This window comes from Thunnus maccoyii, chromosome 20 (genome assembly GCF_910596095.1).
Source record: "Thunnus maccoyii chromosome 20, fThuMac1.1, whole genome shotgun sequence".
NCBI classification, from domain to species: domain Eukaryota; kingdom Metazoa; phylum Chordata; class Actinopteri; order Scombriformes; family Scombridae; genus Thunnus; species Thunnus maccoyii.
Window position 1 is genome coordinate 22,794,724 of NC_056552.1, and position 12,305 is coordinate 22,807,028.

At 35.1% G+C, this 12,305-nt stretch overlaps 1 long non-coding RNA gene across 1 annotated transcript; it reads left to right on the forward strand.

The window, feature by feature from the left end:
* LOC121886917 lies at nucleotides 1-4,049 on the forward strand. The gene is made up of 4 exons (XR_006092878.1): nucleotides 1-121; nucleotides 2,944-3,042; nucleotides 3,151-3,483; nucleotides 3,663-4,049. It is a non-coding gene; the product is annotated as an uncharacterized LOC121886917 (long non-coding RNA).
* Nucleotides 4,050-12,305: the final 8,256 nt, after the last annotated feature.

Sequence of the window (12,305 nt, forward strand, 5' to 3'; positions counted from 1 at the left end):
CTCACCAACCTTCAGGAAATTCCCCTGGTACGGTGCGTACGTTTAAAGCTGGATCTTATACTGTCACCATTCATGTTTTTCCAGTCATTCTGAGTCTCACATCAGAACGAAGTAGTCTGAGGTAAGCACCTGTCTCTCTGAGAGACGTATTATTGATGTTATTACTGGGGTCTAAGGACAGGAGGTGTTGTATTGTTGTACAGACTGTAAAGCCCCCCGTGGATAATTAGTGATTTGTGATATTGGACTAAACAAATAAAATTGACTTGACTATTACTGTTATAAGTTTTTGCAAGGGAGACTTTATTTGCTTTTCTGCATTTGAAGCAGTTAATGAATCACTGAAGTTTATTCATGTGTATATGGAGGATATTAAATGGATTAATATGCACAGTTCACTGAGAGGCTGCAGTTCATTCATATCTTTTACTTTAGTAACAGTAGCAATACAACAACGGGCTTGTAAAAGTATAAGTCATGCAGTCAAAATGTTTCTTTAGGAAACATAACTACTATAAACAAACTATAGTACAAGCATCAAGTAAAAGTATTCATTATGCAGAATGGCCGCTTTCACAGTGTGTAGTAGTAGTATTACATTATTGGATTATTATTGTTGTTGCATGTATGTGTAATCAGCCTTGTATCTGAATCTGAATAATTACGAATAATAATAGTTGTCCGATGAATGAAGTGCAGTAAAATATATTTCCCGCTGACAGGTACAGGTGTACGGTTAATAGAAAAAGTGCACATACCCACAAACTGGAACTTGGGTATTTCCACCACTGGTGTTATCTGAGGCAGTGACTGGTTAACACATTTTGAGTTTGAGTTAATCATAAATCCTTAACAAATATGAGATAGTAGAATATTATAAGAAAAGACACACTGCTTCTTTGCAACCTCAGCAATTTACAGCACAAATGTAAATATAAAAAAGCCCTTATAAAGTCATACTTGATGAGAGAGCTCACATTACATTTGAATAATTGGCCACACTAATAAATGAGATCTGAGTGATTTATTATAACTCATGCATAATGCCCTGCAGCTGTTATCATAACCTTGCAAAATGTAATGTGACAAGATTCAATGCATTACAAGCATGATCACCATGCATACTTACATGGTCAAATATAACAGTTTTTTATAATCATTCATTTTACATGAAAGATAATATTCTGAACAAGTAAATGAGTTCTCTGTATCTAAAGTATTACACATGCAGCGTGTGGCCATGGCAGGTTTTAATTCCTTCATGACACTTTATTACCTTTTTCTACTGAAATAAGAGTGTACAGATATGTGTTGTGCTTCACTCATCAGTCTGTCTTTCTGCTGTTCAGAACTTACACAATACATTAAAAAATATGAAGATATACCACATTAAGTAGCCTCCAATCTATTCCTGATGAGATTTTGAGTATTTTCTTCTTTTTTTAAGTGTAGTTAAGGAGGCAGGTAAGTATGAAGGTAGGAATAAGAAGGTGTGTAATTCCTGGAAACTGGTGCCTTACTGAGAAATCCAGGACTCAGGAAGTTGCTGCAGTGACAGTGTTGCTGCACAGTTCGCTGGAGGCGTTTCTTTCAGTGAGGCTGTCATTTAGGGTCACCACTTTGACTTTCTGTTTGCGGTCTCTCAAAATTTGGTTTGTTTTAGGATCAACACACAGTATTATAGTGTACCTGCTTCTATATAAACAGTTCCTTGTTTGCACAATGTCACACTTACTATCTGTTTCACTTCCAGAGAAAACTTCTGGTTTATGACTGTAGCTATGAAACATAATGCATTATGCAGGCTTAGAATGAATCTTATGATGCATTATGCAAATGCAGTGGTTTGTAGATATCATTAATGCAGTCCATATATGGACTTCATGCAAGAAGTAAGTCAGTAGAACTAAAAAATAGACCTTAGACCATTTCCAAACTGCTCTGTAGTCAACTATACCTCTGAAGTAAGAATTACCTCTGTCAGTGTAAAGTTTAATGTATAATAAAGTCCACAAGAAACATGATTAAAAGATAAGCCCTAATAGTTTCAAACATTTTACCCTGTCACTCAAACATAACATAAGCAGCTAAATTAAATCTCAAACCCACAAATCTGCAATGCACTGTTAAAAGGATAGTTTGACATTTTGGGAAAATGCTTATTTGTTGTTTTTTGCTGGAAGTCACATAAGAAGATTGATACCACTCTCATGTCTGTATATTAAATATAATGCCATAACCAGCAGCTGGCTAGCCTAGCTTAGCATAAATACTGGAAAGAAGAGGAAACAGCTAGACTGACTGTCCAAATGTATCAAAATCTACTTATCAACACCTCTTAAACTCACTAATTAACACATTATATCTTGTTTGTTTAATCCACACAAAAACCAATGTGTAAAAATGACGTGTGGTTTTACAGGGGGGTAATATATGGGACTATGTCTTGGGCGGGCACAATGAAGAAATACTAACAGCATACAAATGCTTGTATTTCCCAAAATGACGAAGAATTAAAATATACTACTTAAACTGTTGCAGTTTAAAAAGTTACCAACTTATCATGAGGACATGTCTGAGACTAGCCGTTTCACCCTGTTTTCAGCCTTTGTGCTAAGCTAAGCTAATTGTCTGCCGGCAGTAGCTTCATATTTACTGTACACATTAAGAGTTGCATCAATCTTCTCATCCATCTCTCTACAAGAAAGTGAATAAGCGTATTTCCCACAAAGTATTCCTTTAATCATTTTGATCAGAACGGCGCGAGGAAGCAGGATGACGTGTGTAAAATATCATGAACTTGTTTGAATGGAAACTTAAATCTAAGAACTCCAACAATTTTAGATTATTTGAAGAAATATTTCACTAAAGACAAACAACAAATTCAAAAGCAAAAACCAAACTCTGTCCTAAAAGTTATGTAGCGTTGTTTCTTTCTTCCAGTTTCTGACAACAGTGGAACTTCCAGGATGTCTTACTTGTGGATACGTTTGAGTCTGCTGTGTGCTGCTACTATTCTACAAAGTAATGCTTCAAATGGAGGTATTTTTACATTGCTTGTACCAGAAATAAATACAAAAATATATTAAGTATACTGTAAATGCATTATGTAATGCATTATTAATTATATCAATTTTTGCCCCTTTTCAGATTCAAACGTGTCACTGAAGTGCAACGACACAGTGGAGGTTGTTGCTGGAGAAAATGTGACACTAAACTGCAGCATCATTTACAAGCCTGGACTGTGTACAGGTCGTCAATATCACTGGAGTAACTCAAATGGCAACATACAGTGTAGCAGTAGCTTGATTAAATCCTTCTGTGGTTGGGACACTCAGACTTATGTGTATCTGACCATCTCAAATGTCATCAAAGAGGAGAATTACACCATTATAACACATACAGACTGTGGCTTTCCTAAAAAATCTATCAAAGTACAAGTTAAACAAGACAGAACAACAACAGAAACATCCAGAGGCCAAAGTGAGTAGCTTTCAGTATCTTAAAGTATTTTAGCAAATGCATGTGAATGAGTGCATGTGTGTATTGTTTTTATCCATTTTTATAAATTGAAAGTCTTGTTCAGACATACACAGAACAAGTTTGATTTAATCCACATGTTAAGATAATAATAATTGATTAATAACAATTTATCTTGCCAGGTTATGAGTATCTCGAGGCCACTGAGCTACCGCTGAGACACCATGTGATCACCCCTATATTGGGTATTTTTTTCATGCTTGCTGTTGTGGGTATTTTGTATTTCCTGTGTGGAACTAATAGAGGCGGATAAGTCATCAGCCGAATGAAGAAGGAAAGGACTCAGGGAGGAGACGACAGAGAACCGAGAAATGAAAACTTGCTGATATCCTGACAAATTCTGAAATTTGTGTATAAGCATCTGTGTGTGTTCAAATATTTGTTGTTCATGAAAGATCATCTTCACCCAGCTGGCTGTGTAGCTTCCTGCCTCTGAAAAATCACACATCATGTTTAACTTTTTATGGAGCTTTTTTTTCCTTCTAATGACATTTTCAGAATTCTTTGGATCTTTGTACATATTGTGTAATTATGACATTTTGTGTTTGTACAGAATAAACCTTGTGAATAATATGATTCATTTGATTAAAGGGGCACTACACCAATTATACACATGAAGCTCAGTCTATTCATTATGGGGAAACAGCATTTGTGAAAACAGTATTATAATGTCTTCTGTGGCTCTGGTGGGAGCTCCCTTAAGTTTGAGAAAATAGCCCATTATGATGTAATCAGGGTTACTACAACTTGGGCTTGGAAAACAAACAAATAAACAAACAAAATAATAGGCTAATAATAATAGTGGAAAGCCTGCTTTACAAGCTTTAAGACGCAGGTTACCTCAGCCACTGACACGGTTATGGGTTTCATGTATTTTTTCTACATAGCTTTTCCTGTTAATGCAGAATCACTGCAGCATGAACTGTGAGCCATTCCTGTACAGTAGTGCCAAAACAAGTAATTAATAAGTTGATCTACAAAATCAATCAACAACTGTATTTTTATATTGTTCTAAATTGAATATCTTTGAGTTTTGGAGAGTTGGCAAGACATAAAAAGCAATTTTTAAGATGCCACTCAGTGCTTTTGTAAATTTTGGCAGGTCTTTTACACAGTTTTTGACATTTTACAGACTAAAGGATTAATAGAAAATAGAGGATTAATAAAAAAAATTTTAAAAAAACCTTTAAATTAATCAACAACTTTATTTTTATATTATTCTAAATTGAATGTCTTTGGGTTTTGGAGTTTGCAAGACAAGCAATTTGAAGACATCTCCTTGGGCTTTTGGACATTTTGTCACGCTTTTTTTAACAGTTTTTTTGACTAAAGGATTAATTGTCAATTCGGAAAAAAAAGAAAACCTTTATTTATTTGTATATTCATTAGCTTGAAGTGGTTTCCAGTATTTCTTTAGTCAAATAATGAGAACAACAATTGAAACTTGCATAGTGTTAACTGAACAAGAACAGGCCAAACATAAAGATCTGGAAAATAAGGGAAATTATTTTTTTATCTGAAAATGTAGAAAATAGAAATTTGCAGCGAAAACAAAAAACAAACCAACAAAAATAACATCTGTGTGAGATTCATTAGTATTTGTTTTGAATATTGGTAGGTAGCATAATCCAGCCATAAGAGGCTCTATAGATAACATTAATCATACATAAATGTATAAATATGTGTATATATATATATATATATATATATATATATATATATATATAAATGTATATTTTACCAAAATATTTTTACTTTTAAAAAAGTAAAAATGACGTGTGGTTTTACAGGGGGGTAATATATGGGACTATGTCTTGGGCGGGCACAATGAAGAAATACTAACAGCATACAAATGCTTGTATTTCCCAAAATGACGAAGAATTAAAATATACTACTTAAACTGTTGCAGTTTAAAAAGTTACCAACTTATCATGAGGACATGTCTGAGACTAGCCGTTTCACCCTGTTTTCAGCCTTTGTGCTAAGCTAAGCTAATTGTCTGCCGGCAGTAGCTTCATATTTACTGTACACATTAAGAGTTGCATCAATCTTCTCATCCATCTCTCTACAAGAAAGTGTATAAGCGTATTTCCCACAAAGTATTCCTTTAATCATTTTGATCAGAACGGCACGAGGAAGCAGGATGACGTGTGTAAAATATCATGAACTTGTTTGAATGGAAACTTAAATCTAAGAACTCCAACAATTTTAGATTATTTGAAGAAATATTTCACTAAAGACAAACAACAAATTCAAAAGCAAAAAACAAACTCTGTCCTAAAAGTTATGTAGCGTTGTTTCTTTCTTCCAGTTTCTGACAACAGTGGAACTTCCAGGATGTCTTACTTGTGGATACATTTGAGTCTGCTGTGTGCTGCTACTATTCTACAAAGCAGTGCTTCAAATGGAGGTATTTTTACATTGCTTGTACCAGAAATAGATTATATATATATATATATATATATATATATATATATATAGATATATAGATATATATATATAGATAGATATTTTATATATATATATATAGATAGATAGATAGATAGATATAGATATAGATATAGATATATATATAAAGTATACTGTAATGCATTATTAATTAGTCATATGAATTTTTGCCCCTTTTCAGATTCAGACTTGTCACTGAAGTGCAACGACACAGTGGAGGTTGTTGCTGGAGAAAATGTGACACTAAACTGCAGAATAATTTACAAGCCTGGACTGGAGTGTACAAGTTACCACTATCGCTGGAGTAACTCATATGGCAGCATAGAGTGTAACAGTAGATTGATGAAATACATCTGTGGTTGGGACACTCAGACTTCTGTGTATCTGACCATCTCAAATGTAACCAAGGTAGAAAATTACACCATTATATTACAAACAGACTGTGGCTGTCCTAAAAAATCTATCAAAGCACGAGTTAAGCAAGACATGACCACACAACAAAACAATCCACTTACTCGTGAGTAGCTTTCAGTATCTTTAACTCTTTTAGCAAATGCATGTGAATGAGTGCATGTGTGCATTATTTTTATCCATTTTTATTAATTGAAAGTCTTGTTCAGACATACACAGAACAAGTTGGATTTAATCTACATGTTAAGATAATAATAATTGATTAATAACAATTTATCTTGCCAGGTATTATGCCTCCTGAGGCCACTGAGCCACCACTGATCTACCTCCATGTGATCATCCCCATATTGGGTATTTTTGTCACGCTTGCTGTTGTGGGTATTTTGTATTTCCTGTGTGGAACTAATAGAGGCAGACAAATCATCAGCCGAATGAAGAAGGAAAGGACTCAAGGAGGAGACGACAGAGAACCTAGACATGAAAACTTACTGATTTCCTGACAAATTCTGAAATTTGTGTATAAGCATCTGTGTGTGTTCAAATATTTGTTGTTCATGAAAGATCATCTTCACCCAGCTGGCTGTGTAGCTTCCTGCCTCATGTTTAACTTTTTATTGAGTTTTTTTTCCTTCCAATGACATTTTCAGAATTCTTTGGATCTTTGTACATATTGTGCCATGTAAATATGACATTTTGTGTTTGTACAGAATAAACCATGTGTAGGAGTATTAATACTTTATTATTTAATTACCTCGTTATTAGGGGCACCTTGTCCTTTTTGGTTAGGATTTGTTAATGCCAGGAGGGAGCATTAACCCTTGTTCAATTTAATCAATAAATCAGTCTCATAATCGTAAATTCTTGTCCCAAACAGTGACCTCTGTTTACTGCAGCTCAAAGAAACATCCAAACACTTTTAGGATAAATGAAGACATTTATTAATAGCTAAATGTCCTGAGGATACATGATAAAGTATAAGATAATGTACAGAAAATAATAAATAAAAAGAAAGTAAAATAAATAAGGTCTATGAATGATAAAAATAATAAAGAAAATTAAAGCTGCAAGCAGCGTTGGTTGGGACTTCGCACTCTGGTCCATCGGGATCAGATCATTTTGCTTTTTGAAAATGAGGGATATTTCTTACAAGTGTGGTGTGCTTTTATTTTGAAAGTTTGATTGACAGGATGAGAATTTTCTGCAGGGTGAGACATGTCTGTCTTGCTCACACCTGTGTCATCAAAATTATGCAAGTTTTGGGCCCATTCACTTGAATTTAAATTAGTAAATTGAAAACTCTTGATGAGTTTGTGTGTAAAACAAATTATTTTCCTAATTCATCAAGTCTATTTTTAGAAAAGGAAAGATTTTTAACCCACATGACCTGGTCAAAGTTTGATTGACATGTGTACTGTCAGGTGTGTAGAGACAATAAGTAAATGCAGCTAGACACAGAAAAATTGAATGGAGAGTGTGAGCGAACCCACACCTTTTTGAACATCTACTGCTTCCACATAGTTTTAGATACAAACTTCACGAGAGTCAAGTCACAAGACTTTGACCTACAAATCTTGAATTCTCATGTTTTTTTTACTTGTTTTTGAGATATTAGAGTGTGAGTTTTAAAGTCTTTTCTTGCTCCTCCTGTGATTTTATAATGAGTGTGTATTGCGGAATGTTTCACAGCACTGAGGGAGTGACATCACCAGGAGCAGTTGAAGAGAGGGATTTTAGGGTATGCTTTTTGTGAAATCTCCTCATAAATCCCATTGCTTTGGCCAAAGCTTACATTAAAAATCATATTTTTTGGTAGGAAATTTTGCTGCGCATCCATTGATACAGATTTGAAAGTGGTCAGACTTATAGTTTAGACGTCAGAAGCCTCTGTTTGACACAAAGTTCATGCCCATAGATTGCCTCCCCATTGGTTTACATTGTAAGGTGTGATGTGGCACTGCAACTTTCAGGGCTTATTAAATCCAAACCGTTCAAGTTATTACAAAGTTTTTCACAAATTTTTTTCAGCATAGTGTCATAAGTCACCTATTGAAGTTTGAAGCTGATACCATTAACGCCCTCGGAGGAGATAGCGTTTGTTCAGGGGCCAAAATTGGGGCAAAGTCTTATTTTGAAAGGCTAATTGCGGACTTCCTGTTGGATTTAGGTCAGGGGTGTCAGCATATGATTTGTAGGTCTTGATGAGACGAATAATTGAGTTTTGGTTTGATCTCTCTACGACATTCCTATGGGCCGTGGCGGTCATTTTAGTTACATAGATGGCGCTAGAGAGCACATTTTGGCACTTTAGGGTTTAATTTTATCAAATTTTTCACCTGACCTTTTTGAGCATGTTTAGGGGTCAAATTTAGGTGTGATGTCCCATAATAATAAAGAAAGAAACAAAGAAACAAAGAAACAAAGAAACAAACACACGAAAAACAATAGGGTCCTTGCCCTTAGGCGAGGACTACTGTTTTACAGTAGTCCTTTGCCTTTTGGGCTCAGTCCCTAATTATTCAGCAAGAGTGGCTCGAACTGCATGACTCGAGGCTTGACGTATTGCATCAGGGAATGCTAAGGGGAAAGCTAATTCAACTTCTCTAAATAAACTCTTTTAATTTTAACGTTATTCGACATCAACCCTTGATCACAAGCCATGTTATTCCTTACCGTTGAAGTGTCTCGTCGTGGTAGAGGTGTCATTTTGGCACGTCCAGCGTTGTTTAACGCAGCATCACCAGCAGTGTTGCTGTGAGAGAGCCCGGATCAGCTGTGGGCTGTGGCGCATCTTCGTAGATGTAGAGAATCAAGCCATTTCAGGCCACTCTGAAAGAGTCTTTAGGCTGACTTACCTTGTAGTTCTTCTTGTATTTACACGACAATTAACATGATATAAGTTGCATAATGATTAGACATTTAATTTACATGAAGCATCACTGATCAAACCCCCACTTAGGGTCACAAAGGTCAGTTCTGCAGGCCGAGGTTCTGCTCTTACCAACTTAGGAATCCAGGGAGTCTGTCTCTTATTTTCCTTAAGAATCAAAGATTAGTTAACACAATTAAAGAACAAGCGATTGTCCTCCTACACATGTAAATAATATGACTAATTTTATTAAAGGGGCACTCGCCCATTATACTCACGGAGTTCAGTCTATTCATTGTGAGGAGTACTACTCCATTTGTGAAAACAGCATTATAATGTCTTCTGTGGCTCTGGTGGGAGCTTCCTTAAGTCTGAAAAAATAACCAATGATGATGTAATCAAGGTTACCACAACTTGGGCTTGAAAACTAAAAAGAATTAATAATAGAGAGCCTGCGTTACAAGTTTTAAGACGTGGGCCTTTATTAGTCAGGGTAAAGTCTAATAAAAGTCTAAAAAAATTGAATTACATCATGGGAAATGTAGGATCAAGCATTTTCAGAGCTTGACCCACACCGGGGATTAAAAATCAGGAAAGCTACTGCTGTTTGTGATTTTGATTATTATTTTTTTAATATGTCATTCACAAGTCCCCAATTTTATAGAAGTGCAATACAACATCTTTTAATGTCACTCAAATTATTCTACAATAAAAACAACCAAAGTAGGAATCAAAAGTAAATGTGAGATTGTAAACTGTGAAAGGACTTATTAATATAGTATACTGTGTGTACTATAGATTGTGGTGCAGGTTACCTCAGCCACTGACACAGTCATGGGTTTCATGTATTTTTTCTACATAGCTTTTCCTCTTAATGCAGAATCACTGCAGCATGAACTGTGAGCCATTCCTGTACAGTAGTGCCAAAACAAATGAAATCAATTAACAACTTTATTTTTATATCATTCTATATTGAATATCTTAGCGCTTGCAAGACATAAGAAGCTATTTTTAAGATGCCACCCAGTGCTTTTGTAAATCTTGACAGGTCTTTTTCACAGTTTTTTTTTAGAGACTAAAAAAATCTTTATTTATTTGGGTCTCCATTAGCTTCTACAAAGTGGTTGTCAGTCTTCCTTGGGTCAATATAAAATAATGAAAATAACAATTTAAAGGTGCATAATGTTAACTGAATAAGAACAGGTAGTGAAGTGAAATCAATTCATCAGTATTTGATTTGATTTTTGGTAGATAATCCAGGCAGAAGATGCTCTATGTTAGCATAGACAGTTAGCACATGCACACATATATTTATAAATATGTATGTATATGTATAAATATATGTATGTTTTAACATCTACAATTCCATGACAACTGTGCAACTCCAATCTGCTGAGGAAGATCATGTGATGCAATCAAAAGTTCCAGAACAGCTACTGAATGGACCTTGTGGTGAGATTGTTTTGTCAAATTTGTTTGCACAAACACACCGCCATTGTTTACTTTACTGTTTCATACCTGTGACAAAAAACAAAGACAAAGAAACAAGGTGCACTAGTTTTTCCATTGAAGAAGTGTGGTATATTTTTCAAAATGACGCAAATATCACAAGACTAGATTTAATTTAGCCTTCACAGTTAGCCATGATGGTCGTTAACGTGCCGCACACACAGTAGTAATGAAAGACTACATGTTTCTGGAGCTTAACATTTCCTCAAAACATTCACAGACATAATGTGATCAATCTAATCAGACCAACACAATAAACTAATGATTTAACAATCTGCTCCACTGGTTTTAGATCAATAGATAAATTAAGATAAGTGGTTTTAGCATCAACAATACATTTAGTTTTTGCTGTGTTTGGTCCAAATATATTAATTCATCCATTTAGTATCAGCACTGAGCTCAACATGTAGATTCTCTCTGTGTTCTACTAGATAATCATCATTCAACCACGGTACCATCACTGTGGTTGATACTGAACTATACTGCACTACTGTAACTATAACCTCCCTCCCTCTAACTTTCCCTTCAATGTTTTTATCTGTGAAGGCATGTGAAGAGTTCCAGGCCGCACCAGGAAATTCCCCCCAGGCTTGGTATGTGGGTTTAAAGCCTGATATTATATTGTCAACAGTCATATATCCATTTATTTATTTATCCATATTTCCATTACCTTTAGCAACTTCTCTGCTAACTAATTTTACATGGCTTTAAGGCTGGTATTTTTAAATCTTTTATCAAATATGTGTGAATGAGTGTATGTGTGCATCATTATTACCCCTGTTTATCATTTTTGTGTTCAGTCCAGTTGTCAAAATAAGTATTATTTATTTCGCCAGCTAAACAAAGTAATTATTGGATTGTCTCATGTAGCACCTGTCCTGTTCAGTGTATTTGTCCCTCTTGTGGGCATTTTGGTGTGCCTGGTTGGAACTGACAAAGGGAGAAAATCAGCTGTATCAAGAAGGAAACGACTGAAAGAGACTACAGTGACACACACACAATGAACCAAGAAGTGAAGACTCAGACCACCTGGTTGCCAAATAGTTATAGCATATGCCACATAACTGCAATGTCGACTGCGCCTGGGACCTTTGTGATATCTTTTCCTGCTATGACTAATCAAAATGTCTGCTATTAAAACAGCCTATTCTGCACAAAACATACAGATTGGGAATTCAAAGTAAATGTGATAGTGTTTTTTTATTGTTTTTTATTGTCGAGTTTTTGCTGCACTGGCTCACTCAGCAGGTCATCCAGTGCGCCTATGACACTGCCAAAGCTGCCAAGCAACTAACTAACCAAAGAAAACAACAACTAACTAAAACCCAAAAAACCCCACTTCTGATACACCCAAAATACAACTTGAAACAACCCTAAATGATGTTGCTAATTTCAACTTAATCAGTGTTACCACCATTTTTTGTTTTCCTATATTATACATAGAAATATACACACATACATTCCTTGAGGTGGGAAAATCTTACAATGCAAAATAACTGATCAATCAAAAGCTTTATTTATCACATTTTTA